We start from the raw sequence: 13,993 nt of genomic DNA on the forward strand, positions 1-13,993 counted from the left end.
ACCATGTTTTAGCTCCCGCTACAGTGTTTTAGCTCCCGCTACAGTGTTGCAGCTCCCGCTACAGTGTTTTAGCTCCCGCTACAGCGTTTTAGCTCCCGCTACAGTGTTGCAGCTCCCGCTACAGTGTTGCAGCTCCCGCTACCATGTTTTAGCTCCCGCTACAGTGTTTTAGCTCCCGCTACAGTGTTGCAGCTCCCGCTACAGTGTTTTAACTCCCGCTACAGTGTTGCAGCTCCCGCTACAGTGTTGTAGCTCCCGCTAAAGTTCTTTAGCATCCGCTACAGTGATTTAGCTCCCTCTACTACGCTATTTATAGTACATCAACATCTAATTGGTGCCGCTCCTTTCGCGCCTAGTTGGGTGTCCTCATTATATGCTTTTTACAACCATAAGCATGTAGCTACAGGCTTGTAGCTGCCTCTTGTGTGCTACCAATTCAGCTGAAGAGGGAGTGTAATCTGGAGCAATTACTAAAGTGCTGACATATTGGGGACTGTACTTCAATTACGTAACAGCTTAAGGAGGGGGGGGGGGGGGGGGGTACAGAAAATTGGTTACGATTTGTTGCCGCAAGGGGAGGAGCTCTTCACTCATGTTCGTAATTGTTGCAAATTCGCAACAAAATTGTCCTGAAAATTATTGTTTTAGTTATAAATTTTATTATTTGGTTCAAAATTTAAAACTTTTCTTAAAAAGACATCCTTTTTGGTTGCAAATGGCTGAAAAAAATGCAATTTCTTTGTTGAAAATTCAACTATTTCCTAGAAAAATTACCTTTTTCGTAAAATTCCTATTTTTTGCGTTGAAAAGTCAATTGAATTCTTTTTGGTTGAAAATTGAACTATTTTTTGAAAATTAGTCTTTTTGATTTGAAATTAACTGGAGATGAACTTATTGATTACAAATCTTATTTAGGAGTTGGAAAGTGAAACAGAATCTTGTTTGGATAAAAATTTAAATTTAAAAAATTTTTTAAATGATCAGTTTTAGGAGAGGTTTTCTCTTTCTTAAATAAAAATACAACTGTTTGGTTCAAAGTTAAACCATTTTCTTAAAAAGTCATACTTTTTTGTTGAAAATTGTTCTTTTTCTTTTAAATCTAACTATTACGCAGAAAATTTACTTTTTGTTTATAATTTAAATTTTGATTTTGAAACATGAATTGAAATATTTTCTGGATGAAAGTTCAACTTTAAAGATTTTTTTTTTCGTTTTTTGTTTGAAATTCATTTGTTTTGGTACAAATTTGATCTTTCTTGGATAAAAATGCAACTAATTGGTATAGAAATCAACAATTTTCTTAAAAAGTCATCCTTTTCGGTTAAAAATTCGTCTTTTTGGATTGAAAATTCAATTTTTTTGTAGAAACTTATTTCTGACTTACATGTTCATATCTTGATCGTGAAAAGTCAACTGAAATCTTTTTTAACAGAAAACTTAAAAAATAATTTAAAACTTATTTGTTTGATTTAAAAACTCATCCATTTTAGTAAAAATATAATTTATTAATGAAAAATGCCGTTTTTTAGTTAAAAATTCTTCTTCTTTGCTTGAGTATTCAAATATTTTTTTTAGAATTAAACTATTCTGTTAAAAAGTCATACTTTTTGTTGGAATATTTTGTTGTTTTGTAAAAAATTTAACTGTTTCGTAAAAAATTCCCTTTTTGTTTTAATTAAATTTTTTGTGTTGAAAAAAGAGATCTAAACTCTTTTAAGGACGAAAATTCATCTTATATTTTAATTTTTCTTTATATGAAACATTCACCTGTTTTAGTGCAAATTTTATTTTTCTTGGATAGAAATGCAATTATTTGGTCGAGAAATCGACTATTTTGTTAAAAATTCATCTTTTTTTCTTAAACAAATTCGTCTTTTTGAATTGAAATTTTTTTTTGCAGAAACATATTTTTTGTTAAAAAATTCATATTTTGATCTTGAAAATTCAACTAAAAATTTTTTAACAGAAAATTAAGCTATTTTTTACATTACAAAAGATCATTTGTTTTAAGGGACTTTTCATCCCTTTTAATTAAAAATGCAACTATTTCGTAGAGAATTAAACTATTTTGTTAAAAATACATCCTTTTTTATTGAAAAATTTAGTCTTTTTGGGTTGGAAATTCCATTTTTTTGCAGAATAAGCTTATTTCTTGTTTGAAAATTTACATTCTGATTGTCAAAAGTCAACTGATATCTTTTTTAACAGAAAATTTAAATTAAAAAAAATTTATTTTCTTGATTTAAAAATTCATCTGTTTTAGTAGAAATATTATTTTTTTATGAAAATGCAACTTTTTAGTTAAAAATTATTCTTTGATTGAGCATTCAACTATTTTTGTTAAATATCAAATTATTTTGTTAAAAAGTAATACTTTTCGGTTGAATATTCTGCTATTCCGTTGAAAATTCAACTATTTCGTCGCTTTTTTGTTTAAATTGATTATTTTTGCTTTTAAAAGAGAACTGAAATCTTTTCTGGATCAAAATTCAACATTTATTTGAAATTTTGTTTTTATTAAAAATTCATCTGTTTTAGTGCAAATTATATCTTTTTTGGATGAAAATGCAACTATTTGGTAGAGAAATCCAGTATTTTGTTCAACATTCATCCTTGTTTGTTGAAAAACAAAAATCTTCGAAAAGTCAACTGAAATTTTTTTTAACAGAAAATTCAACTATTTTGTTTTAAATTTATCTTTTCGATTAAAAAAATCATCTGTTTGAGTACAAATATCATTTTTGTATGAAAATGCAACTTTCTGGTTGAAAATTCTTTTTCTTTACTTGAGTATTCAACTATTTTGTTTGAAAGATTTGGTTGAATCGCTTTTTTAAGAAATCATTTTTTTAAAGATTTATGTTTTTAGGTGAAAATTCATCTCTTAGGTTGAAAGTTTAAAAATTTTGTTAAAAAATAATCTTTTTTTATTGATAATTCAACTAATTGGGTAAAAGTAAAACTATATTGTTTAAAATTTGTTATTTTATTAAAGGCTTCTGTCTTTGGTTGAAAATATAACTGTTTAATCGAAAAGACTTTCCTTTTAAGTTTAACTTTTTTATTTTTTTAAGATTGGAATTTTTAGTTGAAAATTCTCCCTTTTTTATTATAAAAATAATTTTCTTGGTTTTAAATATCATGTTTGTTCGGTAAAAATGCATCAAATTCGTGGTTCAAGAATTTAGATAAACTTTTATTTCTTTCTCGGGTGAAAAATCTTTATTTGTTGAAAACTCTTCTTTTTTATTTAAATTTTTGTGTGTGTATAAATTTAATCTTTTTGTACTGAAATATAAACCTTGTCTTTTTTTAAAAATTTATTTGTTTAGGTTGAAAATTGAACAATAATTATGTTCAAAACTTAATTATTTTGTTGAAAATTCAAGTATTTTGATAAAAAGTCATCTTTTATAGTAGAAAAGATACTTTTTTTTGTTTGAAATAAATTAATAAATCTTAAACTTTCTTCAGAAAAGTTGCTTTATTCCGTTAATAAAAAAATCTATCTTAAGAATATTACAATAGTAAAATGCTGGAATTTTATTATAATTGATCCAGGAAAATAAAAAAAATTAATCAAGAAAAAATCAGGGAATTTTGAAAAAGAAATTTTCACACACCTTGCCTACTCAATTTGTCGAAAGAAATATTTTTTGTTTAAATTTTGTACAAAGGATGTTGTAAATATAAGCAATTTTAGAAATGTATGCATTTTTTATGTTTCTTTTTCTATTTGAATAATGTGATCCGAACAGATTGGTTCAGAATCAACCACAAAAAAATCTACAGCATATAATTATTAATTTGAAATAATGATTTATGTAAAATAATACATTTAATTTAATTAATAGTTAAGGCAAAATAGTTGTTAATATATCAAAATTATAATTGTTTTTTTTCAATTATATTTTTGTTTATAATTAATGATATCTATTGTAGGATCATTATCTACTCTAGGGTGGTCTCCCCTATATTTGAATCTACTCAAATTAACAGGGGAGCGTCCAAATATTGCGTGACACTTTGAAGGGGGGGGGGGGGGGGGGGGGGGGGGGGGGGGGGGGGTCCACCATAACGTCGCAAAGTGTCACACAGGAGGGGGTCGAAAAGGTTTTGTAACACGTGTCGCTTCTTTGATACAAAAATCAAATTTAAATAAAAAGTCCATTAAATATTAATTATTAAATATTCATATTTCATTAATTATTAGTTGAAAATCCATCTGTTTTTTTTGACAATTAATTTCTTTAATTACTAATTTAAATTTCTATTTTTGGTTGAAAATTCATTTTTACTTTCTCAAAATTCAACAATTTGGATGAAAAATTATCTATTTTAATCGAAATTTCAACTATTTCATCGAAAATCCACATATTTTGTTAAAAAATCAATTTTTTTAGTACAATATTATCTTTTATTTTTCAGTCAAGAAAGATGAATTTGCAAACCAAAATGAATAAATTTCAACAAAATAGTTGAATTTTCAAACAAAAAAAGTTGAATGTTTTAGAAAACTGTTGAGTTTTTATCCGGAAAAGAATTTTCTACAAGAATATTAATTTTCAATCAAAAAAGGTAAATTTTAAACAAAATTGGTGAATTTCCAACCAACTTTTTTTCAAATTAGTTTTATAAAATGAAAACTTATAGTTTATAATACTTATTTGAAAAAAATTCAATTCAAAAAGTCGCATGTTTAAGGAAACAATTGAATTTTAAACCGGAAAAGAAGAAAGTTAATTTTCAAGCAAAAAATGTTAATTTTCAACGAAATAGTTGAAACATGAAATCGATAAATTTTTAGTTTATAAAACTAATTTTAAAAAATTCTACAAGTTGAGTTTAACTAAAAAAAGAAGAATTTTCAATCCAAATTGAATTACTTTTAACAGAACAGTCAAATTTTAAACCAAAAAAGATAACTAACAAGATAGTAAAACTTTCGATAAAATTATTGAATTTTGTATCATAAGACGAATTTTAAACAAAATTCATGTATTTTCAACGATATAATTGAATTTTCAACTAAAATATTAATTTTCTACCCAAATATACCAATTTTTAACAAAATAATTTAATTTTTAACAGAATAATTAAATTGCTAACAAAATAGTACAATTTTGAAGAAAAAATTAGGCTCTTAACAAAAGAATTAAATTTTTTACCAAAGACGAACTTTCTACCAAAATCGAATTTTGAATCAAATTAATTAATTTTCAACCAAATAGTTGAATTTTTAACTAAGCTAATGACTTTCTACCCAAATAGACCAATTTTGAACAAAATAATATAATTTATAACGTAATAATTAAAAATTAAACAAAATAACTAAATTTCTTCCAAAAGTCAAGTTTTTCACAAAATTCATGAATTTTAAACTAAAAATTATTTTTTTACGAAAATAAACCAATTTTAAACAGAATACATCATCTTTTAATGAATTAGTTGAAATTTCAACACAATGTTTTAATTTTCTACGAAAACACGAATTTTATACCGAAATTCGAATTTTTAACAAAATAGATGAATTTTCAACTAAAATATTAATTTTTTACCCAAATAGACCAATTTCTAACAAAATAGTACAGTTTTTAACAAAATATTTGAACTTTCAACAAAATAATGGAATTTTTAACCAAAAGACGAGTTTTCTACTAAAAGTTGAATTTTTAGCGAAATAGTTAAATTTTCAACTCAAATACTACTTTTCTACCCAAATGGAACAATTTTTCACAAAGTAATTAAACTTTCAACAAAATAACCGGATTAAAAAAAAAGATTATTTTACTAAAAGTCGATTTTTCAACAAAATGCATGAATTTTCAGCTATAATATTAATTTCTAGTGATATAGACCAATTTTTAACAAAATGCATACATTTTAAACGAAATAATTAAAATTTCAAAAAAATTGAATTTTCTACCAAAAGTGGAATTTTCAACTAAAATATTAATTTTCTACCCAAATAGAACAATTTTCAGGAAAATAATTAATGTGTCAAAAAAATAATAAAATTATCAATAAAATTCATGAATTGTTAAAGAAATAGTTGAATAGTCAAATAAAATATTAATATTCTATTTAAATAGACCACTTTTTAATAAAGCAGTTTAATTTTCAACCTAAAAAGTTGACTGTTTTAGAAAACAGTTGCATTATAAACCGAAAAGAAGAATTTTTATTATGAAAGTAAATTTTTGATCAAAGAAGCTAAATTTTAACGAAATAGTTGAATTTTCAAACGAAAATGGAATCGTTAAATTTTAAGTTTATAAAACTAATTAAAAAAAATCAAAATTTACGAAATTTAAATTAGACCAAAATCCAAATTAAAAATCCCATTTAACGTCCAATAATGAAATTGATGCAAAATCCTGTTAAACAAAACAAGAATTCAACGACCAAATTTGGACCACAACGAATAAACGAAAACCAAAAAAACCCTATTGTAATCTGAAAAAAACCCTATTGTAATCTGAAAAAAAACCCCAAGAAAAACAAAAAAATAAAATAAAATTTTCGGGGAAAAAAATATATAAAAAGGAGAAAAGAAAAATGAGAAGGCAGCCAACCACATCCCCTTCCTTCTCTTTTTCTTTCTTTCGTCTTTTTTATTTTTATGACCACAGGATTTTGCATTAAAAAAAAATTTCAACTACTTAATTTCAACCAGAAAAGACGAAGTTTTGAAACCAAAAGAAGAATTTTCAAAAAGAAAGGTTAATTTTCAAAGAAATAGTTGAATTTTCAACTAAACAGAGATTCTTTAAATTTTAAGATTATATAACTAATTAAAAAATTAAGAATTTTCAACCAGTTGAATTCAAATAAAAAAGACCAAAATAGTTGAATCCTCAAACAAAATGATGAATTTTCGAAAAATAAGATTAATTTTCTACGAAAATGGACAAATTTTATAAAAAATAGAAAAATTTTTAAACAAATATTTTATCTCTTAAACCAAAACACAAGTTTTTTCAGAAAACAGTTGCATTTTCAGCAATCAAGAAATATGAATTTTCTCTCATGAAAGACGAATTTTCAATCTAGAAGGAATACATTTAAATAAAGGAGTTGAATTTTCATCTAAAAAAGGTAACTTTAACAAAATATAGTTGATTTTTTAACAAAATAATTAAACATTTAATAAAATAGTTGAATTTTTTACCAAACGACGAATTTTCAACAAAATAAATCAATTTTCAACCAAATAGTTGAATTTATAGTTTAAAAAATTTTCAATCAAAAATGGCTGTGAAATTTCCAGGAAAACAAATAAAAAAAGAAGTTTAAGCCAGTTGAATTCAAATAAATGAGACGAATTTTTAAGTAATTATTTGAGTCCTTAACCAAATAGATGAATTTTTAAATAAGAATATTAATTTTCTGCCTCAATAGAAAAATTTGAAAGAAAATAGTTAAGTCTTTAACTTGAAAAGTCGAATGTTTTAGAAATGTTTGAAACAGAAAAAAGCAATTTTCAATAAAAACGGGTAATTTTCAAAAAAATACGAGAACTTCAAAAAAACATGAATTCATTAAATTTATAGTTTATAAAACTAATTTTCAAACAAAAATAAAGAATTTTCAACCAGTTGAATTAAAATATAAAAAGCGAATCTTTAATCAAATATATGAATCCTCAACCAAATAGATGAATTTTTAAATAAATATTAATTTTCTACATGAATACGGCAATTTTTAATATAATAGATAATTTTTCACCCTAAAAAGTCGAATGTTTTAGAAAAGTTTTCAACCGAAAAAATAGAATTTTCAACAAAAGAATAGAATTTTTAACCAAATATGGAATCCTTAAATTGTTAGTTTATAAAAGTAATTTAACAAAATTATTAATATCTCTACAAGGATGATCATTTTTTGAAAAACGAGATAAATTTTTTACAAAGTTTTTGAATCCTTAACCAAATAGAATAATTTTTAAATAAAAATATTAATTTTATACCTAAATAGAGAAATTAAAAAAAAAATAAACAGTTAAATTTTCAACTTGAAAAGTCGAATATTTGAGAAAAGTTTGAAACCGAAAAAAAAACAATTTTCAACAAGAAAGGTGAATTTTCAAAGAAATACGAGAACTTAAAAAAAACATAGAATTGTTAAATTTTTAGTTTATAAAATTAATTTTAAATAAAAAGAAAAGCATTTTCAACCAGTCGAATTCAACTAAAAAAGACAAATTTTTAAAAAAAAATTTGAATCCTCAACCAAAATGATGAATTTTTGAAAAACAAGATTAATTTTTTAACCAAATTGACCAGTTTTTTCAATAAAAGAATAGAATTTTTAACCCAATATGGAATCCTTAAATTTTTAGTTTATAATACTAATTAAAGAAAAAAAATCAGCCTGTTAGATGTACTAAAAAAGAAACATTTTTAACAAAATTGTTGAAATCTCTACAAGGATGATGAACTTTTGAAAAACGAGATAATTTTTACCTGAATTGATCAATTTTCTACAAAATATATAAATTTTCTGCGAAATTGATTTCAACTAAAAAAGACGAATTTTGAACAAATTACTTGAATCCTTAACCAAATAAATTCATTTTTAAATTAAAATATTAATTTTCTACCTGAATAGGGAAATTTTCAAGAGAATAGTTTAATGTTAATTTTCAATCAAGAAAGGTTAATTTAAAAAAACAGTAGAATTAAAAAAACTTTTATTCCTTGAATTTTTAGTTTATAAAACTAATTTAAAAAAGGAAAGCATTTTCTACCTGTTGAATTCAATTATAAAAAAGACGAAATTTTATCAAAGTAATTGAATTCTCCACTAAATAGGTGAATTTTTAAATAAAAATATTGTTTTTCTACCTAACTAGAGAAATTTTCAAGAAAACAGTTAATTTTTCAAACTAAAAAGTCGAATGTTTTAGAAAAGTTCGAAACAAAAAAAAGATTTTCAACGAAATAGTAGAATTAAAAAAAACATGGAATCGTTAAATTTTTTGTTTATAAAACTAATTTTCAAAAAAAGTAACCATTTTCAAACAGTCGATTTTAAAAACATGATTAATTTTTGACCCAAATTTACTCATTTTCTACAAAATAGATCAATTTTCTGCCAACTAGTTGAATTTTCAACTGAAAAAAAAACAGTTTTCAACTAAAAATGTCTGTTGAATATGCTGTTAAAAATTATTTTCAACCAGTTAATTTTGAACGAAATAATAGAATTTTCAACCAAGCATGGAATCGTTGAATTTTCCCTTTATAAAAATAATTTTCAAAAACAATTTTCAAACCATTGAATTTAACTGAAAAAGTCAAAGTAAAAAAAATAGTTGAAACCTCTACTAAAATAATGAATTTTCGACAAAGAAGTTAAATTTAAAAATGAAATGGCTAATTTTTCAAACTATAAAAATTAATCTTAAATCAAAAAAGAGTTAGTTAATAATTAACCTATTTGTTTAAAAATTCATCTTTTGCTTCAAAGTTCAACTATTTGGTTGTAAATTCATCCTTCTTGATTACAATTTTTTTAAATAAATTAATCTTTTTGCCAGAATCAACTATTTTTATGAAATATTAAACTTTTTAGCGTGAAAATGTATCTATTTGTTTGAAAACGCAATTGGTTTTATTTGAATTTTAATGGTTTTTTTTTAACTTTTATGATTTAGTTCCAAAATTAATATTCGCATGTCGCAATTTAAGTATTTAGTTAAAAACGTAACTATTTTGTCGAAAATTAAATTAATTTTTTGAGCAATTATGTTTTTTTTTTAAAGTCGAATTTGGTTAAAAGTTCTTGGTCGAAAATTCGAGTGTTTACTCAAAAAATAGTTATTTGAAAATGAATAATTTCAAAATTTTTAAATTTCAATCTAATTTTGCATTGTTTTGCTTATAAAAAATGAAATTCTGAAAATTTTATAAGAATAAAATGCTGGTCTTTAAACAATAATAATGGTCAATCACTTAAGATTGACGCTATCTTTAATGACATTCATTAAAATTCCATTCCACTTTAATTATCGCGATATTTTTTTTTTCTAAAACTAAATTATTACTTGCTTGATACTTGAACACTTTGTACATTTATCTGTAATCCAGACTCTATAGACGATACAAAGTCAACTGGATGGTATGATCTCTTGTTACCAACGAGCTCTATCAAAGATCTCGAAGTACGAGAAGATTCTTTTTTTTTTCTTTTTTTTTTTTTGGTAGTCTTTATTCTCTCTTTCCCAGCTTGCGTATCAGGCTACTTCTGCACTCAGATCAAGCGACAAACTCGTATATCCAGTTCCTTTACTCCGTCTCCATGAAATTTATACAGTTAAAAAATCGACATAATCTTCACAATAGAAAAAAATGTTTAAAAAATCTCATTTTTGGAAAAATAGATCAATTTTAATCCAAAGGGATGAATTTTCAACAATAATAATGAATCTTAAAAAGTCTATTCAACAAAAAGTTTGACTTAAAAAAACGATAATGTTTTAATTACACTGAAACCTCGATTTAAGCACGGTTTTCAGGCTCTTTACGGATCATAAATCGAAGGAATTCACGCGTTAACATTCAGGGTCTTGTGAAGAATTTCTGTTGCATTTGGACGAATTATTGCAGCTGACGCAACTAACGCGCTGAGGGCACTGCTCCCTTTGTCGTGACGCTCCTGTTTGTTACGCATGACTGAGCAGAACCGCGGACTACAATTCTAGGATCACCTTAAATCCAGGTTTCTTAAATCCAGGTTTTTAGTTTATAATGATCAATAAATCTTTAAAAAAAGTGGAATTTCAACCACAAAGTTGCCTTTTTAATCAAGAAGAAGAATTTTCTATAAAAAGGTAAATTATAAAGAAAGCATTTGAATTTTAAACTATCAAAGACGAATTTGAAACCAAACAGTTGAATTTTAAGTAAAAGAAAATAGATTTACAACCAAAAATGGAATAGTTAAATTTTTAGTTAAAAATTAAATTTCAACAAAATAGTTAGATTTTCAATCAGACCTGGTTAAATAAAAAAATGAAAAATCTATTATCAAAGTAGCTTTACTTTCAAACTATTAGTTGGATTGTTGACTCAAAGAAAGATAATTTTGTGGTAAAATAGTTTTATTAAAAAAAAATTATTATAGGATGACTTTTTAACAAACAAGAATAATTTTCCTCCCAAACAGACAAATTTTCTACAAAATACATGAATTTTCTACCAAATATGTAAATGCTCAACCTAGACATTTTCAACAGAAGAGTACAATTTTTCTATTGAATTGTTTAAAAACAGTTGCATTTTCAACAAAATTAATAAATTTTCAACAAGAAAAGTCGAATATCCAAGATAAAGATAAGTTTAGCCAAAAATCTGAATATTCAAAAACTTCAACCAAGAAAATTAATTTTCTACGAAAAGAAAAGTTAAAAAAATAAAGAATTCTTAACCAGCTGAATTCAACAAAAAATGATGGATTTTGAACCAAAATGATTAATTTTATACTAAACAGACGATTCTTTAAAGCAAATTAATTTTCAACCAGATAGTTTAATTTCTAAATATAAAAAGATCAGTTTCAACCAAAAGTAAAATAGTTGAATTTTCAGTAGAAAAATTATGAATCAAAGTAATGAATTTTGAACTAAAATGATCAATCTTCAACTGCATTACTTTAATTTTTAACCAAAAAGATTAATTTTTTACCAAAAATTTTTTTTTTTAATAAGGCATGAATTTTCGACGAAATAGTTAATTTTTTACAAAAAAGGAAAATTTAGAATCAAATATTTGAACTGTTCAATAAAAAAGATCAATTTATAACGAAAAATGGAATAGTAGAACTGTCAATAAAAAATTAATCTTCAACCAATGTGATGAATTTTCAACTAAAATGATAAATCTTCAACCGAAACAGTTAAATTTTAAACCAGAAAAATGATATTTTATCTAAAAAATTAATTTTTATAGAATACATGGATTTTCAACTAAAAAGTAGAAATTGTCAACCAAAATTTGAATAGTTAATATTCCAGTTAAAGAAATTAATGTCCAAGCAAAGAGATGCATTTTCAATGCAAATTATGGAATATTCAACTGAAATAATTACATTTTCAGGTTAAAAAAAGTAATTTTGAAAACAAAGTTACACTTAGAAAAAGCGAATGAATTTTCAACTAAAATTATAAAGCTTTAATTGGAATAGTGAAATTTAAAAAAAGACGAATTTTCAACTGAAAAAATCTAATTTTTAACAAAAAATTAAATAGTTGAATTTTCAGTGAATAAAGTTTATATCTAACGAAGAGATACATTTCTAACTAAAATTATGAAATATTCAACTGGAGTTGTTCCATTTTTAGTTTAAAAAAATTAATTTTCAGATAATAAAAATTTTTTCCAGCAAAAAAGTTAAAGTTTCAACTGGAATAGTTAAATTTGCATTAAAGAAAATTAATTTTAAGTTAAAAAACGAATGTTTAACAAAAAATTATTTTGTAGCAAAAGAGTTTGACTTTCAATCAATTAAATTTTAATCCAAAAATATGCATTTTCTACCAAGTAATTGAATTCTCAATTACAATGTTCTACCAAAAATGAAATAAGTAAATATAATAATAAATATAATAAATAAATATAATATAATAAATAATAAATAATTTAAGTAAAAAAGTTCATTTTTATCACCACAAACAAATTTTCGAAATTTTTATCAACAGAAATGAACTTTTAATTGAAATGATGCATCTTGAATTAATGAAGTAAAATTTTAACCACATTTTTTAATTTTCAACCCAGAAGATGAATTTTTTACAACAACAAAATTTTAGCAATGTAGATGAATTTTTCAACAAAAAATAGAATAATTTAATTTTAAGTTATAAATTTTATTTTTTCAACCAAAAAAAATAAATTTGTAACGAAATAGTTAAATTTTCAACCAAACATATGAATTTTCTACCAAAAAGATTATTAACTGAATAATCTTTTTCACAATACTACATTACATGTAGATTGCGTGTTAATTTCTTCTCAATTAATTCTCATTTTTTGAACAAAAATTAATGATTTAATTTTAGGTTATGTAGTTGAATATTAGCTATAGTTTGTTTAATAAAAGTTTGTTTACATTTACATTACTTCTATTTAAAGCACATAATTTTTTAACATTTCGTGATGTTGCGAAACGAGTATTTGAACTCAATTTTTTAAATTTTGAGTAAATCTTTTTTTCTGGAATCATTAATAATAGAGTATATTTATATTTAAAATTGTCCTATTCCAATTCTGTAATTTGTTTAAATGTTGGTGATATCGTGAAAAGAGTATGTGGATTCAGTTATCAAAGATTATATGTTACATATATTTTAATGTCCTCGAATTAGTTAAAAATTTTATTACTAAATAAAAGTTTTGGATATGAAACTTCATATATAAAAAAATATATATGAAGTAAAAATTATTTTCGTGCTTCAATGAAAATAATTTTTTTATCTTATTTCATTGAGAAACATAAATCGTTCATTTACTTTAAGGTTATGTTATTAAATATTGGATATAATTTGTATAATAAAAGTTCGTTTATGTTTACAATACTTTTGCAGGATTTTTTTCCCTTAATATTTGTGATGCTGTGAAATGAGTACCTGAATTATATTTTCAAAATTATATGATAAACGTGTTTAAGTTTTTACTGGAATTAGTTGAAAAAGTTATTCATGAATCAAATTTTCAGTAATGAAAGTTTAAATTTGGAAAAATTTTGAAGTAAAAGTTTATTGAATTTTTCAATGAAAATAATTTTTTGCTTGATTTAATTAAGTAACATAAATAGATTATTCACTTTAAGGTTATATCATTGAATATTGTCTATAATTTGTATAATAAATGTACATTTATGTTTAAAATAACTCTGTTACATGTATACAATTTAAAAAAATTTGTGATGTTGCGAAATGAGTACAGTACCGGCTAGAATTGTCAGTCTACTGAAAAAATGTTATTTTCAGATA

The sequence above is a fragment of the Belonocnema kinseyi genome, chromosome 4 (assembly GCF_010883055.1).
Source record: "Belonocnema kinseyi isolate 2016_QV_RU_SX_M_011 chromosome 4, B_treatae_v1, whole genome shotgun sequence".
Lineage (NCBI taxonomy): Eukaryota > Metazoa > Arthropoda > Insecta > Hymenoptera > Cynipidae > Belonocnema > Belonocnema kinseyi.